We start from the raw sequence: 25022 nt of genomic DNA, 5'->3' as shown, positions 1-25022 counted from the left end.
AAGGACTGGGTGGTGTTTCGTTCTGTTGTACGTAGGGTTGCTATGAGTCAGAACCGACTTGACAGCACCTAACAACGACAACAAATTTGTGTTTATACTAATGCATATGTTTTTATTTATACAACTTCATATCTACCTCAGGACCTGCTCCAGTGCTTGGTAAATCTTTGTTAAATGTTGCAGGAACTAGAAGGATGGATTTGGCGGAATACACACGTGGCTGCCTATTCTGACTGCTCAGTAACCTGTAGTTGAGAGGCAGACAGGAAAACCTACGTGTGAGATTTAATCCCCTATGGAGAAATTTTGCAAAAAAGGAAAGTGCTTTGCAATCAAACACCACAGAATAGAAGGGAGTGGAGATGATGGCTTTGCGTGAATATTGTCGAGGAAACAGCATGAAGAATTGGGTTGGGGAATGTCATACATAAAGGACAGGTAGCAGGGATCAGAGCCCTCACGTCAAATAAAGAGAAGTGTCTAATATATCCAGAAACTTCAAAACTATATGTTGTGACTCTACAAAAGTAAAAAAAAAAAAAACAAGAATCAGATCTTTGACTCGTGTTTACCTTATATTGATCGTTCTATTGGCAACTTCGACTTAAAATACGGCATTTCATTTAAAAAATAGAAAGAAAATGGAAAGTATAATGTTTTAAGAACAGTAGAAGACAAGAATACCTTACTATTAGGTTGAATCATACGAAATTGCCACTTTTTTTGAAAAAAAAAATCAAACTGTCGATTTCATTATGGTTCAATCTAATATATTAAAGGTAAACCAAACCAGTTGCCAACCCCATGTGCTGCAGAGCAGAGCTGTCCCACAGGGTTTTCATGGCTGTGACCCTTCAGAAGTGGATTGTCAGGCCTTTCTTCTGAGGTGTCTCTGGGTGGGTTTGAACCCCCAACCTTTCCGTTAGTAGCTGAGCACTTAATCGTTCGCATCATCCAGGTACTCCGTATTAACGTTAATTGACATTAAATCAAAACATTTGTCCACTTTGCTTTCAATTATGCCTATAAGACTAATTGGAAACCCTGGTAGGTAGTGGTTAAGTGCGATGGCTGCTAACCATTGTTTTCGCCCCCTTTGCCTCTCAGAATTTGTACACAAAAACCCCAGACCAAACCCGTTGCTGTCGGGTCAATTACAACTCATAGGATAGAGTAGAACTGTCCCATAGGGCTTCCAAGGAGCAGCTGGTGGATTTGAATTGCTGACCTTTTGGTTAGCAGCTGTAGCACTTAACCACTCCCCACCACCAAGGCTCTGAATTTGTACACGAACAAAACAAACCTGTTGCCATTGAGTCAATTCTGACTCATAGTAACCCTATAGGACAGAGTAGAACTGCCCCATACAGTTTCCAAGGCTCCGAATTTGTGCACAAACAGAACAAACAAGCCCGATGCTGTCAAGTCAATTCTGAGTCACAGTGACCTTAGAGGACTGAGTAGAACTGGCCCATGGGGTGGATGGTGGATTCAAACTGCTGACCTTTTTGTTAGCAGCTGTAGCTCTTAACCACTTCACCACCAGGGCTCAGAATTTGTACACAGTAGGTGCTAAATAAATATTTTGTTAATTGACTGATATTTTCTGTTATTTTTCTCTCAAAAGTTAGGCTTAAATTTTGCTACATCACCTACTGCTGAGACTACCTTTGAAATATAATTAACAACTTGTTAGCTTCATTTCCGATTTCATGCTTTAGATAAATCCTTCCTGCTCCTTGTTTGGGCAGCACAGGGAAGCTAATTAATACATTATTAATATCATGTGGCGGCAAACAAGGCTCTGCTTGCATACACAAGCCATAGCAAGAGTAAATGCAGGTCAGAAACAATTTTGCAATTACGGAAAAATGTTATCATAATAATGAGAAATTATTGTTTATGTGACACAACTCCACGCATTAAAACACGTTATAGACTTGCAAATGAGATGAGTGGCAGAATCAAGCAAGCCCTCTTCCAAGGCAGCCTGATCAGGGCATCCAAAGTGTCCTGCAGTGAACTAGAAATGATAACCTTTTGGGATCCCAGGAATGAAGAACTTGGTGATTATAATTCATAGAAGGTTTCATAACAGTTGGGATTGGTCCCAAACTTAGGAGTCAGTACTAAAATAACTGAGCAGACAGCATGAAATGGCTTTCACTTCAGAAAGTAAGGAGCTCTTTCTGCAGCGGAAGCAATGAGAATGTTCTAGAAGGAGTGTGAATAGTTCTGTGAGTTATTGCACCTCCCAGGACCTCAGTTTTCCCGTATTTGTTAACTGCCTCCTAGGGAATATTCATTCTCTATACCATCTGTCGTTGCAAGGATAAACGGGACAATGCTTTTAAATGCTATGCACTTCTTGGGGGATGGGGAAGCTAGAGCTGTAAAACGTATTATTTTGATTTTGGTTGACCTAGAGCGATGACAGCAGCCAAACTGCACAAGTATAGTTCTAAAAAGACAGAGTTGTTTTCATTTTTCACACAGAAGTACCATAGTCCCCTCTAATGTGTAAGGATTCTTATACAATCAAATGTGTGGGCAAGCAGTTGTTGAGTTGTTAGAATGGAATGCTGCCCGGTCCTGCGCCATCCCCATGATGGATTGTGGGTTGGACCATTGTGATCCATAGGGTTTTCATTGGATGATTTTTGGAAGTAGATGGCCAGGCCTTTCATCCTAGTCTGTCTCAGTTTGGAAGCTCCACTGAAACATGTTTAGCCTCACAGCAGCATACGAGGCTCTGTTGATGGACAGATGATGGCTGGGCACGAGGTTCATCCGCTGGGAAGTAAATCCAGGTCTCCCACCTGAAAGGTGAGAATTCTGCCACTGAACCATCAATGGGTGACAGAAGGCCTACTAGATCATCAATTTTAACTCCACCTTCCCTCCCCCACCCGCCTTCAACACCATGGCTTTTCTTAAAGAGATTTTTTGGAGCGTGGAACATGTACAATTCTGCTCGACTTTTGCTGTATAATGAGATCCCAGCCCAAGGTGGTGTTCTACAATGTCTTAATGCTAACTACATTTTAGAGTGGTTAGGGCAAGAAGAGTTCCAAACATACTTGAGGTAATAACTAGCCAGCTATCCAGAAGGTCAACAGTTCAATCAAAGAGAAAAAAATTAGCATATCTTAAGAAAGAGTTCAAGTGATTTTGTACAAGAGCACTCATTTAAGTCTACAAGAATACTTAAGATACTGAGAGAGCTAGGCAATTCCGGATTTCCCTTTTTGATTCACTGAAAGCCCAGGATTTCAGGGTACCATGGCTGAGAACAAGGAGTACCTGGTAGGTGAAGGGGAGAAGGCAGGCTGTTGGGAAAACTAACCGGAGATTTAAGTTAGGGGTCTGTACCAGGACTGGATCACATGGAGTTGTAGGGAGGGGAGCCTTGTACTGCCGATGAAAGAACAGAAGTGATGGTAAGGAGCTTGGCATCGGATGAGGGCTCTGGGCCAATCCTTTAACACAGGGACAACGCCATTTTTAATCCATGATAACAATAAATCCCCCAAATAATTGTGCATCAAATCACTATAAACAAAAATTACACTCTGCTCTCATGAACGCAGTTTCCATAACAATGCCAGATCTTTGCCCCCAACTTCCCCTTCTTCTATAATTTCTAAGGAAAACAAAAGAGAAACCATTGAAAACTTTACCCATGACTTGCTATTTTAAATGACTGATGTTACCCTTTGTTCAGAAGTGCTTACTATTTAAATTTATTTTTAAAAAATATTTGTTGAGCACCGATTGCGTACAACCGAGAAAACCCTATGGAGCGCAGTTCTACTCTGCAACACACGGGGTCGCCATGAGTTGACATTGATTTGATGGCAACTGGTTTGGTTTGGTTTATTACATACTTGGCAATAGTTTTATGGTTAATAGTTTTAGAGTTGATTCCTAAAAAGAAACTTCCTGTTCTGCCAAAGGTACAGTATTAAAACAACACAGCTCAGGAATTTGTTTTCCTGTGCTAAAAAGTGGTATTTTTTATCCTCCAAGAGCCCTGTGGTCTGCACAAGGAGTTCCTTCCTCTAAGGGGACAATGCAAAGTGGCGTTGTGTGAAAAGCAGTCTAAGAACGAACCATTTCATGGAGTGCCATGTTCAGCAGATAAAATACAACGAAGCTGGGAAGTGAAGTGCTACTCGTATAATTTAAATGACTGGAAAAGTTTTAGGCTGAAAATCAAGTCAGAGTGAGACATATTCACTCACTGATTTTTAAATAATCATGATGGGGTCTTTTAATGTTATTTTTTAAATATAAGGCATTTCATGACTATGGAAAAGCACAGGGAAGAGGATTAACAAGCCCCGTGTATCCGTTACTCGTCGAGCTTTTATGAGTCTACTTGGCAGACCCTGTTTTTCAGATGGTTGCTCAAGGAAGGACTTTTCTTTTATATGAGACCGGCCTCTGGGGACGAAGTCTTTTTTGTGGGGCACTTTTGGTCCATGGAATGCTCTCCTTTTTTTCCTCCAGTCACTCTAAGGTGAGCTGCTATTTCAATTCTGTCCCAGTTAGCTAAACTTGACCGAGGTCCTGTGGCATAGGAAGCACTATGCAAAGGGCTGTGACAGATACCAACACCACCCCTGCCCTTCAGCAGTTCACAGTCAAGTTGGGGAGATTGATACCCACATAAATAATTCTGACATAAGGCTAACATGAGTGCAGGGGAAAAAAGATTAATCCTGTCTGGGGAAGAGCTGGGAAGAAGGGGGTGGGTTTGGGGCTAGCCTTTGAAGGTTGTCTAGGATTTTGGTAGGTCTCTGTGTGTGTGTGTGTGTGTGTGTGTGTGTGTGTAGTAGAGGGGGAGAACATTTCAAAGCAAACACGTAGCTTGAGCAAGAGTAAAAGCCTTGTTCTAGGACAGTTTGCAGACCCAGTTCTTGGAACAGAGTGCATATTCTTAACTAAACCAGAGTGCTTTGGTTGTTACAGAAAAAAAAAAAAAAAAGTTCAGAGGCCTCTTGCTTATTGATAGAAGGGTCAATGCTCCAAACTTTCTAATTTGCTTTTCCAACTGTGCTACTGAGCCTTAGTGAATTTTTCAATACCATCCAGCTGCTTTTGAAACCCGAAAGTCATATCATACAGTAATCATTGGCTTTTGGAGAGCATGTTACACTGTACAAATGGCTTTTTTTTTTTTTGATACACATTATTACATTTGATCCATATAACAGCCCTGCGACACCACAGCCTCATCCCCACAAGCTATTTCCTTTGAAAGTGACTACTAGTTATAGAGCTGACTAGTTATAGAAATAAAAAATTTCCACCAGCAGCCTTACTGTGTTAGAAGCACAAGCCGGGATAAAGTTAGCAAATCTGGAGATAAACATGAAGAGGGCCCCAAGATAGGCAGAGATTGAGAGCCCGAGAGGGTGATGAGGCTGCGACTTTGGAAATCAAGAGTACGGTAGAAAACATAGATCCGTAGTGGAAAGGAGAGGGGGGAGCGAGGTAGAGGGTGGTGGTCTGTGACTGGGTGGGCAGCGGGACTTGGCACAGTGCTGAGCGCATAGCAAGTGCGTAGTCAGTACTTGCACAAGCCTCAAGTGTGATTGGGTGTATGTCTTGAGCAATGCCACATGAAACACAACTCAGAAATATAGAATGATGGCCCAAGCCATGGGCTTTTCAGTCACCTCGGTAGCATGTGAAAACTGGGTAATGAAGAAGGAAGACAGAAGAAGAATGGATGTGTTTGAACTGCGGTGTTGGTGAAGAAGGCTGAACATACCGTGGGCAGCCAGAAGGACGAACACATCTGTCTTAGAAGAAATACAACCAGAGTGCTCCTTAGAAGTGAGACTGGCGAGACCTCACCTCGCTTACTTTGAACTTATCATCAGGAGAGACAAATCACTAGGAAAAGACTTCATGTTTGATAAAGTCAGGGGCTGATGAAGACGAGGGAAACCCTCAATGAGACGGATTGACACAATAGCTGAAACAATGGACTTAAATATACCAACTGTCGCGAGGATGGTGGAGGATCAGAAACGTTTCGTTCTGTGATACATGAGGTCGCCGCGAATCAGAGCCACCCCCGTAGCAGCTAACCACAAGAAGAAAATGGATGCTTGTTTTTTTTAATCGTGTTGGGCATGAAGGAGGAGATGTCCATCCATTTAGATATCTGCATTCTTTCTCGTTCTACAATAACATTCACAAACTGCTTTTCAAAGCGACTACTAACCTGGTGCATTTTTGCAACTACTTTTTAGAAGTTAAAAGTACCAGGACAGCGGTATCTTTGTAATCTAGTTGGAATAAACCTTACTGATGTTGGCTGCATCAATATATCCATTTAGGTGTCTGCAGATCAGTTTACATTTCTACTTAGAGACACGAAGGGAGATGAAATCAATCTAGTTGCGGAAAAGTGAGGGAATTCAGTTGAATAAATCCCTTTGAGTGGAAAGAATTTTGTTTCTCATTTGAAAACCAATCCACACAGCAGGATAATGCCTTCCCTGGAACTGAGCAAATGCATTAAAAAAATAATTTTTTTTATTTACACTAAATTCACATTACAGCAGTTTTATATGATATTGTTTTCTATTGTCCTTAAGAGATGGTCACAGAGAAAATATTCACAGGGCAACCAAAATGTTTCAGTGGGACTTAGCCCAAGGACTCTTCTCCCGACTGGATTATAAACTCGGCAAAAATCGACAAATTCTTGGAGAGACTAAAAAAAAAACTAACAAGACTGTGTAGCACTTTTATATTCTCCCTTTTTTGCTTTCCACGGTCAAAAGGGCAGTCTGCACACAGTGTATGTTTAATAAATGCATTGTGGTGGTGGATATGGCAAGCAGGCAAGACTTGGAGGGGGTCCAGAGAATAAGAAAGGGATTAAAAGGTTTAGAAATGGCTCTCAGGGTGAAGCGTTAATGGAACTGAGATTCCTTAGCCTAGAAAAGGGAAGGCGGTTGTGGAGAGTGGTCTGTGTTATTTACCCTTACTGAATGCTGAAGGCATATTCAGTGGCATCACTAAGGGTAGTCACCCAGTGCGGTAACTCATGGTCTCACTACCCCTACCCCCTCAAACCCCTCCAGCGCTCTCCAACCCTCCCCTGGTGGGTGAAAAATCTCCCCCTCCCCTCCCTCCCACAAGGGCCCAACTCCTTGCTGCACACCCACCCCTACCTGGTCCCACCCCTCACTGGTCCGTGCAGCTTCTCTGCTCTCCCACTGGCCAAGGCGGAGACTCTGCATGCTGACTGGCAGATGACTAGAAGGGCATGGGGGTGGTGGTGGTGGTGACACCCAACCCTAGTGACTGGTGGGTGAAGGGATTGAAGGGGCAAGCACCGGGGGAGGGGGCGGGAGGGGGATGATGAGTTACAGCACTGGGTGATGAGTGACAAAAACCCTAGTGATACCACTGCCTTGGCAGCCCTTTCCCCACGGACACAGGCCTGCCCATTGCCTCTGCTGCTGCCGCCTGGCACCCTAGGATCATTTTAGTTTCACCTCCCTCTGACAGTGTCGGGGGTGCAGCCTAAACCCTCGCACCCCTTCCCCCCCCACCGCCTTTCCTAGTGACACCACAAGGCATGTTATGGAAGTAAGAGGAGAGAGAGTAAGACAAGATAAGGAGGATTAGGAGTCCCTGGGTGGTGCGCCTGGAGCCCTGGTGCCACAGCGGTCAAGCCTATTGGCTGCTAACTAAAAGGACAGCGGTTTGAACCCACCAGCTCCTCTTTGGGAGGAAAATGTGGTTGGCAGTCTTCTTCCGTAAAGATTATAGCCTTGGAAACCCTACAGGGCAGCTCTACTCTGTCCTATAGGGTTGCTATGAATTGGAATTGCCTACACAGCAATTTTTTTGGCGGGGGGTGGTGGTGTATCTACTTTGAAAAATCAGCCTTTGAAAACCCTATAGAGCACAGTTCTACTCTAACACACACGGGGTCACCATGAGCTGGAATCCACTCTAAGACAACGGGTTTGGTTTAGTTTTTTGGGCGGTGCAAACAGCTAATGTGTTCAGCGGCTAACTAAAAGATTGGAGGTTTAAGTTTACCAGGAGGTGCCTCGGAAGAAAGGCCTGGTGGTCTACGTCTGAAAGATCAGTCCTTGAAAACCCGTATGGAGCACAGTGCTACTGAGACACACGTGGAGTCATCATGAGCTGGAATGTCTGAGGGCAACTGGTTTTCTTTTTTTTAAAGAGGAATTTAGAGTTAGGAAAGAGGCCTTGATGGCCCAGTGATTAAAGTGCTCGGCTGCTAACTGAAAGGTTGGCAGTTCAAACCCACCAGCTGCTCTGTGGGAGAAAGATGTGGCTGCCTGCTTCCGTAAGGATTACAATCTTGGGAACCCTCTGGGGCAGTTCTACCCCGTCCTGTAGGGTCACTATGAGTCACAATCGACTTGACGGCAACGGGTTTAGGGTTAGGAAAGAGTTTGGGCTTAGCTGCATTATAAAACACCAGCACACGTCTCCTCTAGAAATTGTAAAGTTGGAGAGTAGATAATCTTTCTGAAATGACTTAGGTGCAGTGAAGTAGAGAAATGACCCAGAGGGCTGCTGCAGTTATAACCCAGCTCTTAGGATTTTTCAGTGGCCAGCGTCAGGACCTGGCTTGCTTCTTGCCCATCTTTCTCTGTAGCTGAGAGCGCTTGACCCCTTCTCACAAGTCAACCATATTGTAGACTCAGCACTAATCCTCTCTTCAGGTGGGAGGGATTTAAGGAGCTCACTCTAGCTGAACACACGGCTAACTGGACATCAGGTGACACTACTGCTGGCCTGGCTCTGAGGTGCCCCAGTTCTAGAAAGCTGGATTCTGCTTTGCTCCTAAATCCTACTGGATTTACTTGAAATCCACCCTTGTACTCCTATTCTAATACCTGAATTCCTTCCTTGTTTTTCAGATCTAACACGATTTTGAGATCATACCTAGTATCCATGCCATAACCAAAACCTGGCCCCTCCCTCTCTCACCAGCTCCTGCTTCCTCTGAGCTCTCCTGTGGCTCATAACTGGTGTCCAGTCCCTCAACCCAGCCCTGTTATCTAAAGTAGACTGCCCTTGTTCACAGAGTGCTGGTGACTGTCTGCCCTGGATGTCCTCTCTAACCTGAGGGTGGATTCTCCACACACTGCCTGCCATTTCTCCACCATCATTACTTGGTCATATCATGGCACACCACATGACTCCATTTTCCTATGGCATTCTACCATTTATGGCTGCACATCTGAGTCTTTCTCAACCAAACATATACCTCTACAGCAGGGTATTTCAACCTTGTCACTACTGACATTTTGGGTCCTATAAGCCTTTGTTGCAGTCAAGAAATCAAAAGACGCATTGCATTGGGCAAATCCGCTGCAAAGGGCCTCTTTAAGGTGTTGAAAAGCAAAGATGTCACCCTGAAGACTAAGTTGTGCCTGACCCAAGCCATGGCATTTTCAATCACACCTCATATGCATGTGAAAGCTGGACAATGAATAAGGAAGACCAAAGAAGAGTTGACGCCTTTGAATTGTGGCGATGGCGAAGAATATTGACTATACCATAGACTGACAAAAGAATGAACAAATCTGTCTTGGATGAAGTGCAGCCAGAATGCTCCTTAGAAGCAAGGGTGGCAAGACTGCATCTTACGAACTTTGGACCTGTTGTCAGGAGGGATCAGTCCCTGAAGAAGGACATCATGCTTGGTAAAGTAGAGGGTCAGCAAAAAAGAGGAAGACCCTCAACGAGATGGATTGACACAGTGGCTGCAACAATGGGCTCAAGCATAACAAGGAGTGTAAGGATGGCGCAGAACCGGGCAGTGTTTCGTTCTGTGGCACATAGGGTCGCTAGGAGTCAGAACCGATTTGACAGCACCTAACAACAACAACGACAAGCCAGTGTTGTGAGGGGATGTCTTGTGTATTGCAGGTTGCTTAGCAGCATCCCTGGCCTCTACCTACTAGATGCCAGTAGAAACCTCCCCCTAAGCTGTGACATCCAAAAATGTCTCTGGGCATTGCCAAATGTCTGTGGAGGTGGTGGTGGGTGGGGGAGGCACTTCCCTGGTTCAGAACCACCTCTCTGCAAGAACCCCCAAAAGCAAGAGTACTTTAAGGTCAGTTAAATACACTTGGAGAAATAGTTGGATGTGTACAGAACATTCAAACCTGGAAAAATGTTAACTAACAACTCCAAGTTCTTAATAAACATCAAAAGCAATTTCCTAAGTTTCTTATTACAACACAAGGTAGATGGTGGGTAAAATGGGGTGCAGTCCCTTCACCCTAGGTCAGTTCTTCTCATGCTTCATTGTGATAAGAATCACCAGGAGAATCTTAAGATTCCGATTCAGTAGGTCTGAGGCAGGGTCAGAAAGCCTCGTTTCCAGAAGACTCCAAGGTGATGCCTATTCTACAGGTGCTGGGTGCACACACTGAACACGGGAGACCCTAGACCAGGATTTCTGGTTGGTAGGGAAGGGGCTATCTGCATCTTCATAACTATAAGGTCACCAGAACAACATTAAAATTTGCATTCAAATGGCAGGAACAGAAAAATGTGGATATTCCTTGGACCTTCCTATAGCGTACTAAATGCTAACAGGGATGGGTTTTGGAATATCGTACTTCTATTAGCTGCAAGGAAACCCTGGTGACGTAGTGGTTAAGTACTAGGGCTGCTAACCAAGAGGTTGGTGGTTCAAATTCACCAGGCTCTCCTTGGAAACGCTACGGGGTAGTTCTACTCTGTCCTGTAGGGTCACTATGAGTCGGAATTGACTTGATGGCAGTGGGTTTGGTTTTATTAGCTGCAAATTACAAGTATTATTCAAGTTACCTGTGAGCTTCTCTGCTTTGGCCAGGGATGAATACCTGTCAACTGCTAAGCTAGTTTGATAAGATACTTAGAGGTTTTCAAAAATCTGGAAACCTAAACTTGAAGGGCACAGTGTTATTAAATGGAAGATGATCGGGGTGAGGGTGAGGCTGGGGCAGGGGATGGGGAGAGGAGACTCACCCTGAATGGGGCTAGCAACGAAGCAGATATTCTTGGTGACATCTACTCGAATTAAACATAATTTTGCCCCAAGATTGTACTGACATCGCATGACGTTTCTACAACCGAAAATCAGATAACACAGTTATATCTTTAAAACAGTTGAGAAAATGGGTGCCATTTACTGGAATGTATGGTGATAAGGATAATCAAGCCCTGAAAGCTGCTGAAAGCTATTGAGAGCCTGAGATCAATTTTTTCTCCTCTCATATAATATTACCTCTGAGTAACTTTTCCTTAGGGTTTTTGCAGACATGGAACTCATTGTTGCATAACCTTGGAAAGGAAGTGGCTGTTAACATTTCTTCCTATTTTACAGTTTGGAAGATCCAGGCTCATCGATTTGTCTAAAGTTGCCCATTTGTCCAGGGTTGCCGACAATTTATTAACAAGAATGAGAGAATAAAGTCTTGACCTTTTGAGCCCTCCTCTAGGGACCTTGCCATGAAACTAGCTATGCTGCCAGATAGCTATGCTACCCTCTGAGAGAGAGAGCTGGTATGCTAACTCTGAAATATTTTGACAGATTATCAATATGATCAATTACAATAGGGATAAATGGCTTTGTCTGTCTGATCAAATAATTTGAGGAGCTGGACAATATAAAGAAGAATGGGGCATCAGGTTTGGAGGAAGACTGATTAACCACCTGCTGTATACAGATGACACAACCTTGCTTGTTGAAAGTGAAAAGAGCTTGAAGCCCTTATTGATGAAGATCAAAAATTACAGCCTTCGGTAAGGACTACATCTCAAAGAAAACAAAAGATCCTCATGACTGGACCAATAAGCAACATTGTGATAAATGGAGAAAAGATTGGAGTTGTCAAGAATTTTATTTAACTTGGATCCACAATCCACACTTGGCAGTCAAGAAATCAAACAACGCATTGCTTTGATTGCCCAAGCTGCAAAAGACCTCTTTAAAGTGTTGAAGAACAAAGATGTTACTTTGAGGACTAAGATTTGCCTGACCCAAACCATACCATTTTCAGTTGCCTCACATGCATGTGAAAGCTGGACTATGAATAAGGAAGACCCAAGAAAAGCTGATGCCTTTGAATCCTGGTGTTGGTGAAGAATGTTGAGTATGCCACAGACTGCCAAAAGAACAAACAAATCTGTCTTGGAAGAAGTACAGCCAGAATGCTCCTTAGAAGCAAGAATGGCTTCTTGATGTACTTTGCACATGTTATTAGGAGGGACCATTTTTTAGAGAAGGACATCATGCTTGATTAAGTAGAGGGTCAGTGAAAGAGAGGAAGACCCTCAACGAGTTGGACTGACATGGTGGCTGCAGCAATGGGCTCAAGTATAACAATGATTGTGAGGATGGCACAGGACTGGGCAGTGTTTTGTTCTGTTGTACATGGGGTTGCTATGAGTTAGAACCGGCTCCAGGGCACCTAACAAGAACAAGAAACTTCTGTGACTTACACAACAGTGTACGTACAGAATAAGGGAAATCTGGCTTAATAGTAGCTCTTGGGAATGCAAGGGTTTGAACTGACCATAATTTCAACATGAATCAGCTCTGTGACAGGAATGCCCAAAAAACTAATGCAATCTTGGGCCATATCAATAGAAGTATATGGTATAGGTGAAGGGAGGCAACACTCTCCCCTACCCCCTCATGGTGTTTAGGGTTGTCAGACTACTTCTGGAGAGCTCTGTTCCATTCTGTGCACCGAGATTTAGGAGGGGCCTTAAAAGGGAGTCTTGTCTAGAACTGAGGATTTAAAAATGATGATAGCATGCAAAACCACATCATAAGGGGAATTGTTAAAAGAACCAAGGATTTTTATGCTTGAAAAAGAAGACTAAGAAGACATGATTGGAAGTGGGGGAAGAGCAGACTATCAAGGAAAACAGCTTGGGGTACAGTTTACAGTGGCAGAAATTTAATTTCTGGACTCTCCAAGAGAAGAAAAACCATGAGGGCTTTCCTACTCTTTGTTGTTTCCAAAATAAACAGACATTCAGTGAAGAAGACACTGTTCATTCTGTGCTTTCCTTGAGGTGCTAGGACCTGTGGATGCATTTGTGCCTCTTTGCCAAGCCATCTCCCTCAGCCTTTCAGGTGCACCTCCTCCAGGAAGCCTTCTCTAAAATCCCCACCTTGAGCCACCTACTCTGCTATCACGTCATGAGTTTTGCCTTGTGGCAGCGTTTTCTTTTGTTGTCCCAGTTTCCTTAGTAGATTGTTAGTTCCTTAGGGAAAAGCATCTTTTATTATTATCATTATTACCTTAAATGTTCTCAGTACATCTGGGTACCGGTAGTGAGTCGGGGATTCAGGGAGTGTCTGTTGACGGATGCCAAAGGATGAATTAAAGTAACCAGAGAGGTAATTTTTTATGGCATCTACATGACAAAGCCTTACAGCGTGCCCTCTTGATGATAATAACTCCTAATTGACCCTGTACTTTGCTGAAATAATACGAGCTGACAAAGTTGGCTGCCTAGTAAATCTTACTTCCTTACATCTGACATTTTAAGATGGAAGTTGTGTGTCTATTCTGGAGAAAAACAAAGACTGCCATCTAAGTGCTCCATCTTCCTTGTTCCAGGTCTTGGGAATTTCTCTCCAGCTAGGGGACTCTCTGACTTCACACTTTCTCCTCCTCCTTTGTTTGTTTGTATATTTGCTGTTGCTGTTTTTGTTGTAGTTGTTAGTTGCTGTAGTCTATTCTGACTCATGGCAATGGCATGTGTGCAGAATAGAACTGCTCTGTAGGGTTTTCAAGGCTGTGACCTTTAAGAAACAGATCTCCAGGCCTGTCTTTCTTGGCTCCCCTGGGTGGGTCTGAACCACCAACCTTTCAGCTAGTAGTTGAGTGCTTAACCATTTGCGCCACCCAACCCCCCAAGAAACCCCAAAGCCACCGCTGTCGAGTGGATTCCAACTCACAGTGACCCTGTAAGACAAAGTAGAACTTTCCCTTAGGGTTTCCAAGGTTGTAAATCTTTACAGAAGTAGATTGCTGCATCTTTCTCCCTTGAAGCAGCTGGTGCGTTTGGACTGTTGATCTTTCAGTTAGCAGCTGAGCGCTTTAACCACTGTGTGACCCAGGGACTCCTATTTAGACTTTTACAGGGTGTCAAGTGTCAAGTCACAACATCACAGAGTAGCTGGTTTATAACATAAATTTGTAGTCTATTTAAAAATATTTATCCAGGAAATTGAAATTGGACAAAATGAGTTTATTTAAACAAGAAAACAGCATGTTATCCCCTTTGCAGATGAGGTATTGCATAATTAATTATATTCTATCAAAGATATAAAAATGCTTTGGGGCAACAACTCATGAAATTAAAGAATAGTCTCACTTTTCTCAAGGACAGAGGGGCGGATGGGGCACACTGAGTCATGGCTGAGAATAGAACAGAACACAGAGCTCAGTTCATGCTCTGTCACTCTCCTCACTGGACCATGTTGCCTCCCACAGTCCTGTGACTTGACCCAGCGCAGAGCAAATTCCACACTTCTCTGCAAAACGTTGATAGAACTCCCCCACTCGCCAGCCTGAGATTCACCGAGAAAATTTAAAGAGCAAAAAGACTGAGTAACAGGGCTTCCAATTTCCTACCAGCAGCTATTAATCACAGATGGGGATGACCACCTTCCTGGTTATTGAGGTAGCCAGCCTGTCCATGCTGATAGGATTGTACTGGGGTTAGTCCAGATCTCTGGTCCGGAGGTTCCACCATTTGACAACTGATGTTATAAAACCCTTGTTTACAGACACACGGAGCGGGAGACACAGTACATTTTTTGCTTAGTTTAGCTTGCTGCAGAGACCCAGGTTAGCAATGTTACTAAACCCCTTTCAAAAAGAATTGAACTGGGACTGCATCATGTGTTTGGCAGCCGATGCCGTTGACACTTTTTTTTTTTTAACGTATCTAAAGAAAAACCCTAAAGTACGAAGTTGTCCTAATTATACCAACCCAAAGATTCTCCAAATACCTTGAAAAATAAAAGGCTTGATCACGCACTTTCTTAGTCGCGGGGCACCTAGGTTCAGTGCTGCGGGCCCTCTTAAATGAGTCTCCAACTTGGCAGCACATTTCAGTGACATTAAAAGATATGTCTTAATGATGAGAAATCAGGGGGAAGGTTTTGTGTCCTTCAAAAGGAATAATCTTTCTGGAAGGATAGGACTCTATCAGCTCCAGATAAGTTCATCAGCATTATTTATATCCATATAAGACTCTGAACGACATGAGAAGGATAATAAAATGTCGTGGTGTATCTACCGGGTGCAGAGCACGGGGTTACAGCCTAGTCACCAGAGACAGCACTGTGGGAAAATGAAGCAACCAGCACAGCGATACAAAAGCAGCCTGCAAAAATGCTACTGACGTTTACCATCCCTAACAGGGTTTGGACATTTGGAAGGGAACCCATCAGGAATTGCGTGCCAGCTCTCTGACCTGTAGGGAAGGGTGAGCCATCTTGTCATCTATAGCAGGAAAGGTCATGTCCCTCTGTTCTCAATGGGATCAGGTAGCTTTCAATGGAGAGCTCAGTGGGATGGTGGGGAGTGGGGGTGGTCAGAGAACACATGATCTAAGCTCGCCCTTGACCTAGGAGGATACTGAAGCCCAGTTTCAGTTTGTGACTCGTTCAAGGTCATTGTTCAAGGTTTAAGGTAGAATCAGAAGTCTGGACTGCCGTGCCTGCACCCGAGCTACGTGCAAATTAACATCCTCGGCACTAAACCCTGGTGAATGTTAGCAAAATCACTCTGTGCAAGGAACTTAACCTCTCGGAGCTTCGCTTTTCCTGCTCTGCAAAATGAGAGGTAAAATATGCGGTCTCTCAACCTCAAAGATCATTGCCAGAGCAAATGAGGTAATAATGTGTGAAAACTCTCTTTAAAGCTGTATAAGACTCAGGGGGAAATAACTTCTTATGAAGGAAATTTTTTCCTGTTGAGGCTAAATGGACCATGGGAAACTCTGGTAAAAGCGTGTGTGGATGAGTGTTGGGCACACTGCCTGCACCTGGCCAGGAGGGTTTCCATAGCTTTCATCAGCTTCTGACATGTCTCTGTAACACTAGTCCCACCCCCACCCCCAGCCTCTGCCACCCTGCCAGTTAAGAACCTATCTGGATACCAGCATATTTATGATCAGTGTAAGGGGTTGATAGAATGTACTAAAATGTGACAACTTTCTTATATCGGTTTTATGGTTAAAACCGTCCTTCTAGCCTTACTGACTCCATGACCCAAATTTTTAGAATAAATCTATTGGGGGGAAAGGAGTTGTCTTTGCTCCACCAAGGGCTCAAATCTATAAAATGATAGATAGGAATTTCAGGTTATAAGCCAACTAGGTTCCCCCCCCCCATTTGTGTACTTTCCTAGTAATATTTCCCAGTTACTTAGAAAGATTTTTCTTCAAAATTATATTTAAAAAAAGAACTATCTACTTATTATTTACTGAGTTCCTACTGAGTTCTTGGCAGTTTGTTTCTACTATTTTCCCATCAAGCATTAGACAAAAGGCACAAATCATAACCCATTCGTAGGCTGCCACGTTAAGCTGGTGGTTCCAGAAAGCTGGGAGGTATGGAGGAAAACAAATAAAAAAGTATTATTCATGACCAGTTGATTGATTAGACTGCTTTTCATTAAAAAACATAAAAGGGCAGAACCAATTTAGCAGTGACTGGGTTGGAAATGCATAAAAACATTATTAATGTTGGATTTTTTTCACCCCCTTTTTTTTTTTTTTCAGTTCTCTTCAGAAAATTACACTTGAGAGCTTTCTGTAAAGGCAATTTAAGTAGTGGATAAGATGTGCAGCCCTGGAGCCTTTTTGTAATGCTAATGACCAGGTTTGGACCAGTACTTGGTTTGGAAGGCTTTTTCTGTATACAGTTGTATGTTTCAGAAGCCACAGAAGGACTTCCGGAATATCTGAGTGTATGAGATACCCAACCGGGGAAGCTCCTGCTAACAAGGGCCATCCATCGTCCCATAAGGAAATCCAGTGTGGTCTTTTATAAATCTGGCGATGGCTTATACTCTTGTGTTTTAGTGACATAATCTGATACAGTACAGAAATATGAAAAATGAGAGGGTTTTTTCCCTCCCTGACGATCAAAATATCATCTTCTGCCCTGAGGTGCTGAGGCCTCATAACTTCCCGATTCCCTTCTTGTATTGTTTCTTTTTTTTCCTTCCTAGTCCTTTGAAAGTCTCCCACACTTTTCAATTTACAGTAGTATCTTTTAGGTTTAAAGTTTCTTGTACGGGGCTTAAGCTATGTGATCGGTACACTCATCCATGCTTAACAGAATGCTATTCTTGTTCAGATGAATAGAACCTAAATGTATTTTGGTAGCAAAGCTTTCTGATTTTCAATAACTTGAAACCTGAGGTGGGAGGGGAGGGTCCTGTTAACTGATTTTCATTCGGTTCCATTTGTGTGGCTTCTCACTGCATGTGCCAGGCCTCAGAGAGAATGTTCTGGAATCAGGGGGCCTAGGTTCAAATCTGGTCTGCCACATATTCGTTAAGTGACTCTGGAAAAGTTACATAACCTCTCTGTACCTCAGTTTCCTCACTTTTGCAATAAAGATAATATTAGCTCTTTGTTCATCATGTCATTATGAGAAGTAAATGAACTAATACCTGCATAGTGTCAGAACTGTGGCTGGCAAATACTAATGACAGCAGATGCTGCTTTAGGAATGTATTTAACTTATTGCATCTTCAAAATGACCTGATGAGATTGGTACTATTATTACTCTCACTTTATAGTGGAAGAAGCTGAAGCACAGGAAGATTGAGTAACTTGCCTCAGTACGCCAAGTTAGTAAATGGAAGATTGGGCTCAAACCAAGGCCATCTGGCTCCATAACAAGTACTCAGTAAATGCTATTATTATTATCACTACTGTTACCTGAACTTATGCACTTAATGTGTATTCTCTGCTGCTGTTGGTGATAATGACGAATTGGCAAATCTAATCCTTCTTCAAAGTGTATTTACAAATACAAATGACCTCCCCCACCAATTGGATAATCAGTTCAGGCAAGGGCTATCACCCAAAACCACCGGGCCAGACTTGTTGGGGAATAGGATATTTCCACATTGCCAAAGTGTCACCTTGCTAATTGCAAAAGGGAAAAAAGTCCTTTACAACAGGGAGGTCTCTGGAGAGAGAGGTAAGTACCTTGAGCCATGATCAAACTTAGCATCACGAATAGCAAGGATGACGGTGTTACGTGTCTCCTGATACGTGCAATATGAAGCACTCAGTGGCATCTTATGAAAACTGTTCAGTCTGAATCTAATCATGTCTTTAGTTCTATCTTGGAGTTATAGGGGGTAGAGGAACAAATTAAACGACACCATGCAGCAACACGAATCCAGAAGGTGGGACAGTCTACAAGATAACGGGTCTAATCTTTAAAAAAATTCAGTGTCAAATAAAGAAACATAAAACTCAAATGCAACATATGTTTTTCTTTTTTAAAAATTAGATGCTCGTTTTTAATGAGAGGTATAAAAGATATTTGGGGGACAAATAAAGAAAGTTAAATATGGGGTAGATATTAGATGATATTAAGGAATTACTGTTTATCTCAGATGTGATGATGGTACAACTAGTGCAGGAAAAAATACGTATAGATGAAGCAAATATGACAAAAAGTTAGCAATTGTTGAGCCAAGGTGGTGTGAGATATATAGGTATTTGTTGCACTAATATTTTAACTGTTCTTTCTGTTTGGACATTTTCTTCAGAGGATATTTGTCTTACGGTATCCTTTGAGAACATGCATATATTTGTACTAGTTTCTATTAATTCTCTAAAAAATTAGTCTGTGAACATACTTGTCTGCATATTTAAAGAGAAAACTTAAAAAAATAATTTATTGAGTTCTTATTGTCTCAAGCTTATTGAAACCTAAAGTTAACATGGTTGAAAACAACCCCATGCCTAACACAGGGCCTGGCACATAGTAAATGCTCAGTAAATGTTTGTAAAATGTTTATTTGTTAAACAAGGTTGTGCTTCCCTGAGAATTCTAAAGTGGCAAAATACAAAACAACAAAACAGAAACAGGCAGAGACCCACGAAGCGGTGTGGTTTCTTTGCAGATCAAGGTATGTGGGGCGAAGACTTTGGATCAAAATGAAGGCCAGTTGACTGCATCCTCAGGCTCAATTAGGTGAAGAAGATTCTTGAACAAGTTTTGAGTTTGTCTTACAGGAGCATGGAAGCAAAGAATCTGTCCTCAGACTAGTATTTCGCAGCAACAGTTATTTATTTAAGCAGTCCCAATGGAATCACTCGTAATGATACATTTTGGGACAATTGCAGATTTTCCTTGATCCAGCAAAAGAGGAAAGCCCTGCTCAAGTTTAGGCACGACTCCTACAAGTCAATAGTAGCCTTCCCAGCAGGTGCTAGTCTCTGGGACTCAGTCATATGTGGGAACTAGGGTCTTTTTCAGCTCTTCCAAGAGGCAATAGTTGTAAGAGATGGTTTCAGGCAGTAAGCGGGATACATTTGTAAAGGAGGCAGAAGGAAAATGATCAAGGTTCCAAGAAATAATTAATAATGATATTATCTTCCCTTTTCATATTGCCTTTCTCCCAAGGCACTACATTATCTCATTTATTATGTTAACTCATTTATTCTTACAATATCCCTATGAGTGACACATAGAACAATTGAAAAAAAAAAAAGGTGGGGGGGTGAGGGAGAGGGGATTTTCATCAGGGCCTAAGATGTGGGAGGTATTCAAAAAGGTTATTGTATTAGCAGCAGAGATATTTCTTCATACTGAACAGGTCAATCACCTCTTCCCCTCTGCTTCAGTAAAACCATTAAAAAAAAGATCAAACCTACTCCAATTACGGAGGAATAAGATTACAGTTTTACTACCCGGAAGACACTCAAAATTCCATCTAAAAAAGTAATGTGTCTCAAAGATACAGGGCTGCCTCATTTTACCAAAAAAAAGTTCTCAGAAAGGGTGCAAATAAGAATAAAAACACAAATTGAGTTGTATTTTAAATGTACTTAGATGGTTCTCTATTTACACTGTACTTCATTTAATAGGGGTTCCTTTTATAAAGAGGATCACTTTAAAATTGTTTTATAAATACGAAGTTTAATATACAATGTTGGGCTGTTAAAAGAGGGTCTCTTTATACTAAATGTTCTTTCTGAAACCAGAAATGGTGGGAAAAAAGAACCCGCTTAAGAATCAAACTGTATGATAAATGTAATTGTATAGAGCAAAACTTTCTTTGACCTGAGGTTTCCCACACTCAGCTTAACATGAACACCTGAAATCTTTTCCATTGGAGTTTTAGATCCTAAACATTTCCCCCTCTTCTAATTTATCTGGGGAAGTATATTTTCAATAACGTGCAAACTAGGTTATATACGTACATACATATATATATACACACACACGCATGCGAAAGCTGGACAATGAATAAAGAAGACCGAAGAAGAATTAATGCCTTTGATTTATGGTGCTGGTGAAGAATATTGAATATACCGTGGACTACCAGAAGAACGAACAAATCAGTCTTGGAAGAAGTACAGCCAGAGTGCTCTGTAGAAGCAAGATGGCAAGATTTCATCTCACGTACTTTTTTACTTTGGACATGTTATCAGGGACCAGTGTGTTTTCAAGAATGTGCAAATGAAGTCATATATATGTGTGTATGTATATACGTATACATATATATGTGGAGCCCCAGTGGCTCAGCAATTAAAAGCTCGACTGCTAACCAAAAGGTCGGCAGTTTGAACGCACCAGCGCTCCTTGGAAACTCCATGGGGCAAATCTGCTCTGTCCTATAGGGTTGCTATATGGCTGTTATGAGTTGAATTGATTCAACGGCAATAGGTTTATGTATATATATATATATATATATATATGCACTTAATTAACAAGGCCTAATTACATGTATGTAAATACAATAGTTTTTGGTTAGTGAAATCTTTCATGGGTGTATTCACTCCTGACGTTCTGTAAAAGGTGGTCTATCTTCAGACTGGACATCTAAACTGGAAATAGTCTTGGGGTAAAGTCTAACTATTAATAAAGAGACAAAGACAGACAAAATATATTTCAATGTAAAGTTTTCTTTTTGTAAAGGAATCCAAATTGGCGTTCTTCTAACATAAACACTGATAGAAGTAGAAATGCAAGCAATGAAAGAAGTCTTGACTTCAGAACACTGGTGCTCATTCATTGCTGCTCAGCCCTCCACCCCTCCCAGACTCCCCAATTTGGATTAAAAACCGACTGTGGTGAAGTGGAACTTCACTTCTGTGACCCCAAGGTCTAAAGTCTTTCTCTGAGATGGCTCAGGGACCAATTAGTGGAGTTTTTGTGCTATAGGCTGGATAAGGAACGAGTCTCCCAGTTCATTTGGTCCAATCTTATCGACACATCATTATAGCAAAAGATTTAGAGACTTTAGCTGATGGATCAAAATATAAGCAATATTTAGAGAGCTCGTGTGACTGATTAGGATTAGATTTGACTCAGAGAAAACATTTTGCAAACTATAAAACTGTTAGAGATTTCTAGACTGTACCGTTGTGTACCCATGTTGTAATAATGACCTACCTTTTGGACGAGAAGAAGTTGAGTCTATGTCTTGACTTTGACACCGAACTCTTAGAATCCTCTCTTGCAAGAAGGAAGATGAATTCAAATATCAAAGTAACTGTGTTTCATAACACAGTTCCACCTTGTACTCGCTTCCAAGTACCACGCTAAGAGAGGGTGCAAGCTCCCAGCCTCATTAATGGTACCTCTTCCTCCCTACCTCTCACTCCCTCCCCTGAACTCCCCCCAGTCAGCCCTGCAGTCAGTAGGCAAACCACACAGGAACTAGCAGATACCGATGCTTCAGAGAGTTGGGCGTGAGCCCTAGATTATGTGGTTTTGTCTTTTTGCTGCCAGAGTTGAACTAAAATGCAGAAGGTTCACTGAAACACTTTTGCTTCTTTATACTTGGTTTCAGTTTTAACAACCTCTCCCGGAACGCTAATGTTCACATAAGAAAATTTCTAATCCTACATATGGTCCATTGGCAAGCTGCTGCTGGTCTTAAGGAAAACCCCCATTTTCTCTTCGTGTACCCATACACCCAGAGATGCTTTAGGGTTTCTTGGAGGCATTTATTTAACACCACCCTGGAGAGCTCACAATGTTAAAGTGCCAGAGGAAATGCTTCCTTACTACACTTTGCCCAAAATATTACTCTTAAGAAAAAAATAAAAAGGAGGAAGAAAGAAGCTCTGGGCCAAGATGAGGTCCATCTAATCCCAGTTTTTCCACAGTCAGATATGAACGCGGACAAGATACTTGGATTTCTGAGCCTTCACTTTCTCTCGAGCAGTTTGGAGTAAAGGATTTCTGGGATTTTAAAATTTTTCATTGACCTGAAATTTTTGTCATCTTCAAGTCCCTCAGTTCTTACTTTCAAATTTATAACTCATCTTCTTCTTTAAGTTCCTTCCCCCCATACCAAGTACAACTTGTGGAGGCCTCTTCCTTTCTCATCGCTCGTTATAAAATAGATTACCAAAGTTGCATCTTTTGCACAAAATCAGAGACATTGGTGCTTGCTAAATGGCACTACCCAGAATATCTCTAGAAGATGAAGAAGAAAACCACGGCTAACGGAAGTATTCCAAGGATTAATCCCTTGAAGGCTAAGAAGGAGGGTTGCCATGTAAGATGCAATTTGGGTTTCCAAAATTTAAACTTATTCTGCAATGTGAAATGGTATCCTTATTTATCTCTTTGCCCTTTATACCTAAACCTTACTCAAGATTTACTTTTATTGGGAAAAATTCCCTTGGTTATAATTGCTCAATATTTTTATTGAAATAGAAGACTCTGGTATAGAATCAATAGAGTACCCTGGCCACAGTTGTTGTCATTAGGTGCCGTCGAGTTGGTTTCCACTCACAGTGACCCCTGTGTACAACAGAACGAAACACTGCCGAGTCCTGCACCATCCTCACAATCGTTGCCATGCTTGAGCCCATGGTTGCAGCCACTGTGTCAATCCATCTCATTGAGGTGCTTAGTAAATATTTGTTGAATGAGTTAAAGGAAATTGCTAGTCCTAACTCCTTAATAATGGGCTTTATTTTTATTAATGCAAGTTTGTTGGGTTTTCTTAAATCTAGATTGCATCTGAACAGGATCCCCAGTATTTCCACATGATAGAATTTTAAAGATCACAATATGTTGATCATTTTAAGACAATAACATCTCAGCATTGGCCCCAGCTCTCTTCCTCCAGCTCTCTCCCCCCGAGCTCTCTAATCTTCACGGCCTAAGGACTTCTTGGATCCCATCATTACATTGAACAACTCCATCACTAATATTTCAAACACTGATATCCTGTGGCCACCGTCCTTATTCTTGGCATCCAAGACAGTGGTTTTGAGGTGGTTAAATGGTGAGTTCCTATGTGTCCATAGCTGGACAAGGCAAAGGAAGGGGAAAGAAAACGTGGTATAGTGCTATAACGGAAGTATCAAGCTGTTTTCAGCATGGACCCTATGAGGAAGCTCCTTTTCCTTTGAGTACTACCCACCCGTAAAGAGCAGAATAAAACTCCTCCCCTTACAAGTGTGGGGCAGAGTGCAGAACAAAAAAAATTTCAAAGAGAAGTTAATTCTGGTAGCAAGTAATGACTGGTATACTGGGAGGGAAGCAAATCTTTTTTAGTGGTTTATTTCAAAACAGCTCTGTAATTGAACCTTGAACGAGTGTGGAGTACCCAAACCCAAATCCGTTGCTGTCAAGTCAATAGCAACTCATAATGATCCTATAGGACAGAGTAGAACTGCCCCATAGGGGCTTTAAGGCTGTGATCTTTATGGAAGCAGGCTGCCACATCTTTCTCCCACAGAGCAGCTGGTGGGTTCAAACCACCGACTTTTCAGTTTGCATCCAAGTGCTTAACCACTGTGCCACCAGGGCTCCTTAGCCTAAGAATAAAGACCCTCATATAGGATTACCAGCATTTCAATCCTTACCAGCACGGGACACTCAGAAAAACACCAGCAGAATTGGGAGGATTCAGGAATACGTAAAATATAGACTTACCAACAATGGAAGAAACATTTTGTAAAGCCATAATTGCCTAAGAATTCTTGTCAATTCATTTTGAGGGGTAGTCGTTAACGTCAGAACTTAAGGACTTCAAAATGGCGCTAAAGCGCACGGGCAGATGCATTGTTATACTTAATTTAACTGTATGGTAAAATGTGTACTTTTCATTCGGTTGTGTGGATTCAGACTGCTCACTCATTGAGTAAATAACCGTTGAGCACCTACTATGTGGTAGTAGGCCTATTTAGGTGCTGGGAATCTATCAGTAAACAAAACATAATCCCTGCTCTCACGAATCTTACATGCTGATAGAAGAAGAAACAAGAAGTATGTCAGATGGCGCACTACCTGGGAGAACAATAAAATAGGGAGAGAGCTGCAGGGAGTGTGGTTGAAGTAGGGACTGCTATTGTATGCTGGGAGGTCTAAAGACATTTGAGCAAGTCCAGAAAAAAGTGAAGGGGCTCAACGTCATTAGTTATTAGAAAAACGCAAATCAAAACCACAATGTGACCCCACTTAATACCCATCAGGATTGCCATAATAAAAAAATGTAAAATAACAAGTGTTGGCAAGGATGTGGAGAAACTGGAACGTTTCTGTATCACTAGTGGGAATATAAAATGGTACAGCTGCTGTGGAGCAGTTTGGTAGTTCCTCAAAAAGTTAAACATAGCCTGACAGAGGCTGGAGACACCCTGGGAGTAAGGGCCCTGACACCCTTTTAGCTCAGTAATGAAGTCACACCTGAGGTTCACCCTTCGGCCAAAGATTAGACAGGCCCATAAAACAAAATGAGACTAAAGAGGTATACACCAGC

General features: G+C 42.1%; 1 protein-coding gene across 1 annotated transcript in view; it reads right to left on the bottom strand.

Annotated features, from left to right (window-relative positions):
- The window catches only part of GRAP2 (GRB2 related adaptor protein 2), an 84372-nt gene extending 62488 nt beyond the window's left edge, over positions 1–21884 (bottom strand). The window contains exon 1 of the mRNA XM_049885205.1: positions 21692–21884. The gene's annotated coding sequence lies outside the window, so the exon portion shown is untranslated. The remainder of the gene's footprint in view (positions 1–21691) is intronic.
- Between the last annotated feature and the right edge of the window lie 3138 nt (positions 21885–25022).

Source organism: Elephas maximus, chromosome 4, assembly GCF_024166365.1.
Source record: "Elephas maximus indicus isolate mEleMax1 chromosome 4, mEleMax1 primary haplotype, whole genome shotgun sequence".
In the NCBI taxonomy this organism is placed as follows: Eukaryota; Metazoa; Chordata; class Mammalia; order Proboscidea; family Elephantidae; genus Elephas; species Elephas maximus.
The sequence above is the reverse complement of the archived record's forward strand: the minus strand, read 5'-3'. Positions and strand labels throughout refer to the sequence as shown.